Genomic DNA, 6,000 nt, shown 5'->3' with positions numbered 1-6,000 from the left:
ATTCTCACACTCTGTAACTAGTAGTAGTTTCCAGTTAGCTACTCCACCCTAACACTATAACTTTAGTGCATCATTACCGATAGTTTATATATAGACATGAGACATATAAATGCAATGCAATTCCATTCCAAACCGGCCGGCGTTTGGATCTTAATGCACTTACCCTACTGTAGAATTTGGCAGTAAGCTGCTGGCCTGCTGATGCTGGACCTGATTCCTTCCCCCACTCACTCCGTAGGATGCATGCAGATGGAGCGGTTGCGTGGTGCGCGCATCCGTGCAGCCAGGTCTGCCATATGCACTCACGCTTTTGTCACAGGCCAGGCCAGGCCAGGCCATAAATAAAGGTAGCAGAGGCAAGAACTGCACTACCATCACATTCCTCTCCCGCGCCCGGACAGCGCAAAAGGCCACCTTTCCTTTTTCTTCCTCCGACGAGGCCGGCCGGAGCTTGGGACTGATCGATCGCGGATCATTACACATTAGGTAGGTGTGCGATCTCCATCAATCTCCTTGTCGTCTCCACACATTCCCCGCCGCTGCCTCTATATTTGACAAACCACTCCTGTTCTGCAGCGGGAGGGGTACCGTACCGAGTACCGACACGGTGGTCTGCCACTGCCAGGCGCCACCAGCCTGCAGAGCCAGAGATGGCGTCGGCACTGAGGCTGAGGCTGCTGCTGCTGCTCGCGGTGGCGGCCGCGGCGACCGGGCCGTGCGCCGGCGCCGGCCGCGTCGACCTGTGGCCAATGCCGGCGTCGGTCACCCGCGGCGCGCAGACGCTCCTCGTCAGCAGGGACCTCAAGGCTGTCCACGGCCGGGAGCAGCTACGCCGACGGGAAGGGCATCCTCAAGGAGGCGTTCCAGCGGATGGTGGCCGTCGTGGAGCTGGACCATGCCATCAACGGGACCTACTCGCAGGGCGCGCCCGTGCTCGCCGGCGTCCGCGTCGCCGTCCGTTCGCCCAACGACGAGGTGCGCACCAACTGACTGAATCCTGATGGAGCTAGCCACGGGCACCCAAGCGCCCGGAGAGGCCTGCTGCTGTCCTGCATTCTCTCTTCTATGCGTCTTGCTGATAGATTGGTCTTCTTCGCTTTCGCAGCTCAACTTCGGGGTGGACGAATCGTACAAGCTGTCTGTGCCTGCCACCGGGAATCCTCTGTATGCCCAGATCGAGGTTAGTGAACGAGCCGCGCTCAAATCTCAATGCCCCGTCATAGCAATTGCTAGAATATGCAGTAGAAAGCTGACACGTAACATCATGTCCTGTGCTTAACAACTGTTGTGGCTCATCGGAGGACCGATTATTTGGCAGCAGTGTGCAATGGCACAAATCATTCTTATCACTTCCTGCAATAACTTATTCACTGTAAAAATTGTGACACATAATTGATGCTGTCTGTATCGAAATATTTTGCAGGCTCAAACAGTTTATGGAGCGCTTCATGCCTTGGAGGTAAATGGAAGTGAAACCTATGCGTAAGCTAAAATCCACCCTACTATATTTTCAAGATACCTAACAGTGTATTTTCTGTTAATGCAGACATTTAGTCAACTGTGCAACTTTGACTTCAATGCAAACTTGATTGAACTTCATTCAGCTCCATGGACTATCGTGGACGCTCCCAGATTCCCTTACCGAGGGCTCCTTATCGGTAAGCTAGTCTGAATTTTGCTCTATTCGAAAAAGCAGGGCAACCCCCCCTCTCCTAGCATAGGCGGCGGTTTAGGATTTGATCCAAGGTATGGAAGTGGAACAAATTAGATATGGAAAGAAACGAATTGCGGTCATGGCACTCATGGTTGCAAGATAATACTAAATTCTCTGTTTTAATGTACCAAATTTACAGATACTTCAAGGCACTATCTTCCTGTCCCAGTAATAAAAAGTGTAATCGATTCAATGACCTTCAGTAAGCTGGTACGTTTACGTTTCCACATGCAAAGCAACTTCTTTAATTCTTAGTGCTACTCTTCCCTTTACTGCAAAGTTCTTAAACATAATATCCTTAAATTAGTTCCAGCTCAGCCATGTAATCTGTGTAATCTATCGTCACACAGAATGTTCTTCATTGGCATATCGTGGATGAGCAATCATTTCCGCTTCAAATACCTTCCTACCCAAAATTATGGAATGGTGCATACTCATATTCAGAGAGATATACATTTGATGATGCAATCGACATTGTACAGTGAGTTCTGCTTTTGTCATCGTACTGGAATTATATCTCAGCAGACATTTGACACCTAGACCTAGACTTTTAAGTGCTAAACAAAATATGCCAGCAAAACTGCGAAAAAAGCAACGTTACTATAGTCTGAAAAGGAAACTCAAAAAGAATTCCGAATATTCATCCTTTGATTAGACTCAACTGTAGAGATTACTTATCTATGCTGCTGGATTTCCCCAAGTTAAGATGACTTATCAGGGATTCACAGGTATGCTGAAAAACGAGGTGTGAATGTCTTGGCTGAGATTGATGTACCTGGCCATGCTCTCTCATGGTAATACATTTAATTCTGTGCAATATCACTCTTCTCTAGAAAATGGATACAGAATTTGGAAAATACAAAAATTATTTTGCTTGTGTTTATCATCCGCATACTCGCATTATATTTTTAGTATGTGGAAAGTATATTTTCTACAGATGAAATAATATAATCATATTTAAATTTAACATACCTAATAATTATTAAATTTTGGTGTACTTCTCTTGTTTCAGGGGTGTAGGATATCCATCATTGTGGCCATCAGCTGCATGCAAAGAACCGCTTGATGTCAGCAATGATTTTACATTTCAAGTGATTGATGGAATTCTTTCAGGTTGTTCTCTGTCAAAATGAATTACTCTAGATTTAGGCTCCCATTCTACACTTGAAAGACAACTAATATACACCTTCATGAACCTCATGGTTTTGTCGCAAAATAGAATGAAATAACACTTTATACTAAAGTTCGGCAACTAAAAAGATGCTTCTATGGCCAGAATAATAAGTCAAATCATTGGAGGAAAGAACATATGGAGTATAATCAATGGTACTACCTTTGTTTCCTTTTCAGATTTCAGCAAGATTTTTAAGTTCAAGTTTGTCCATTTGGGGGGAGATGAAGTAAACACAAGTAAGCTTGCAGAAATCTGTACAGTACAGCTGATTTATGTATGTTAGAATCTATTCATTCTTTATTATGATGTCAGGTTGCTGGACTACCACTCCACACATTAAGTCATGGTAAGTAATTATCTTATAATATAGCAAAAAATAACAGGAAATTTTGCGAATTTGATATGACAATTGATAACCTTTCTGTTTGTTGTAATTGGTACAAACAACAAACTACCCTGGCTTGGTCATCTAATCTGATCAGAACTCTTTTTCCGGTTTTGCAGGTTGCTGCAACATGGCATGAATGAATCTGATGCCTACAGATATTTTGTATTGAGAGCTCAAAAGATAGCAATATCACACGGTTATGACATCATTAACTGGTAGGGTGACTGGTGTTACTAGTTTTTTGCAGATTAAAATGTACAAGTAATTCTAACAAACCGTTTCTCATCCTTGTAGGGAAGAGACATTTAACAACTTTGGAGACAAGCTGGATCGTAAAACTGTGGTGCATAACTGGTATTTCCTCACAGCCTATTGATCAGGCACTTCAGAAATATTTACTAGTATCCTTGTTGGAAAATAACATCTGGCATAAGACCATGTACCCCTGGCTGATTTGTACCAACAAATCCATTAGTACAAACCAGACATAATTCTTAATTAAAAAACCGCATTGATTTATATCCACAAAATTAAGAGGGCTATGGAAGTTTTCACCCCCTAAGCCTAAGTAATAGGAGCACATCACATGAACAGATTCATTGTAGTCACATGCTGAAGTAACCGTGCTAGTTCTTCCTCATAACTTGGTAGGCTTGGAAGTGGAGTTGCAGAGAAAGTTGTTGCTGCTGGTTTGAGATGCATTGTAAGCAACCAGGATAAGTGGTACCTAGATCACTTGGATGCTACATGGGAAGGATTCTACACGAATGAACCACTGACAAATATCTACAACCCGGAACAGCAGAAATTAGTACTTGGTGGTGAGGTATGCATGTGGGGTGAACACATTGATGCATCAGACATTCAGCAGACCATTTGGCCACGTGCTGCAGCAGCTGCAGGTATGATCAGCTCAATATGTTTTGACCTAATTTTGCCTGCATTAATACTTTAGCAGATCCATTCTTATAAAATAGCAAAACTAAGTAGACTAGCAGTCACGACGTACTGTCATACATACATTCTTTTCTTGGGTTATATAGTAGCACAAAGATCATCTTGGGTTCACAAGGGACGCAATATCCGCGCCAAGGCAAGTTGATGTTCTCTTCGCATACCCAGAACATAAGTGCTTGATATAAGCAATGAAAAATTTGAGCAGTAATTGGTACCAACCTGTCAGAATGGGGATCTTTCATAACCAAGTGCTCTGATGTGCTTCGTTGTATTGAGAGAATTGGGACTTGGGAGACGCATCACACCGTAGCTAACAAACTGAAACATTTATTCTTTCTTACTTTAAGTGAACATGAATGTATATGCAGACTACAAAAAGACTAAAGCATGCCTGCATAGTATGAATGTACATGCCTGCATAGTATGAAAGGCATAATAAGTTAAGTCTATCAGGTTTCTAAACACTCATAATTACATTTTATTAACAATGTATAGTTTTGTTTTGAGTTATCTCGCCAAAAAAAAGTGAAGTTAAATAACCTGTATGTCTGTATCAAGTTGCCTTGACTCACCACGTCACTTACTGATTTGAAGAGCGGTTATGGACACCAATTGAGAAGATTGCGAAGGACACAAGATCGGTCACTGCAAGATTGGCACGCTTCAGGTGCTTGCTGAATCAAAGAGGGGTTGCTGCTGCACCACTAGCTGGTTATGGCCGCTCAGCACCATCAGAACCAGGTTCCTGCCTAAGGCAGTAGATATTCATAACAGGCGCATACATTATTCATAGAGGAGAATAAACACAATTCCAGGCATCCAGTTTACTTCTCTGAGCAATCAAAAATAGCTCAGATCAATGTAAGGCGAACCCGCAGAATGTTCCTATTTTCTATATCTGATGCGGTGTATTCATTTGGAGATATCTGGTCCTGTTTTACTTTCAGTGTACGGTCATGAATATCAAGATTTGGTTTCATACCCCCAATGAAACAAAAATTCTTAGCATCTGTTCTGAAAAAAAAAAAAAGATGCTTCAACAAGTTGACAAGTGCCACAATGATCGAAGAAGCAGACTAATACATTCAGAAACCCCCCGTTATCAGATAACTACTTGGGCTGGGTAACTGCTTGCAGGCAGTGCAGTTCCCAGACAAGAGGAACTCCTCTATTTATGACGCCAAATACAATTGGCAACTGCCATCCTTAATTCAACGACGCAATATGCTAGTAGCGTTCAAAATTTGTGACTGAATTTATCAACTATCATGAAGTGAAATCAAACCGTGTCTATCTGGATCAGATACGGAACGATGAATCGCCCTCCCTCGACCACCTTCAACCCTAGTCTGCTCCGAACAATGAAAGATGTAGGGGAAAGCGTAGGTCCTCCGCCTCTGCCTGCTTGCGCAACCAGTTACAAGTTCGCAGACCAGGGTGCCTGCCCCCGTTAATGTTAAGGCGTTCGTCTCCGTTAATCAGACTATGCAAATAGCGATAACAGTGACCATTTGTTAGAAGCGGACGGCTTGCATGGCTGTTAGTACCTGACATATGTAATAGCTGGATTAGCTAGTGCTAACAGAAAGGACGACAATCATCCAGAGGTATCGAATTAATGCAGCCACCGTATTCCCGCAAAATAAAATAAAATAAAATGCAGCCACCGTAAGTCACTATCACAACTAAAAAAAAACTTTGCCGGCTTGGTTAATGACAAATCAACTTATTTAATCAGCAAAACTTTGATAGCTTGTATGGAGGATC

General features: G+C 43.0%; 1 pseudogene; it reads left to right on the top strand.

Moving 5' to 3' along the window:
- The first annotated feature begins 213 nt into the window (after nucleotides 1-213).
- On the top strand, nucleotides 214-5,154 carry LOC136531805 (beta-hexosaminidase 3-like; annotated as a pseudogene).
- The last annotated feature ends 846 nt before the right edge of the window (nucleotides 5,155-6,000 follow it).

The sequence above is a fragment of the Miscanthus floridulus genome, unplaced genomic scaffold (genome assembly GCF_019320115.1).
Source record: "Miscanthus floridulus cultivar M001 unplaced genomic scaffold, ASM1932011v1 fs_448_1_2, whole genome shotgun sequence".
Lineage (NCBI taxonomy): Eukaryota > Viridiplantae > Streptophyta > Magnoliopsida > Poales > Poaceae > Miscanthus > Miscanthus floridulus.
Note: the sequence above shows the minus strand (reverse complement) of the source record. Positions and strands in the feature narration are given on the sequence as shown.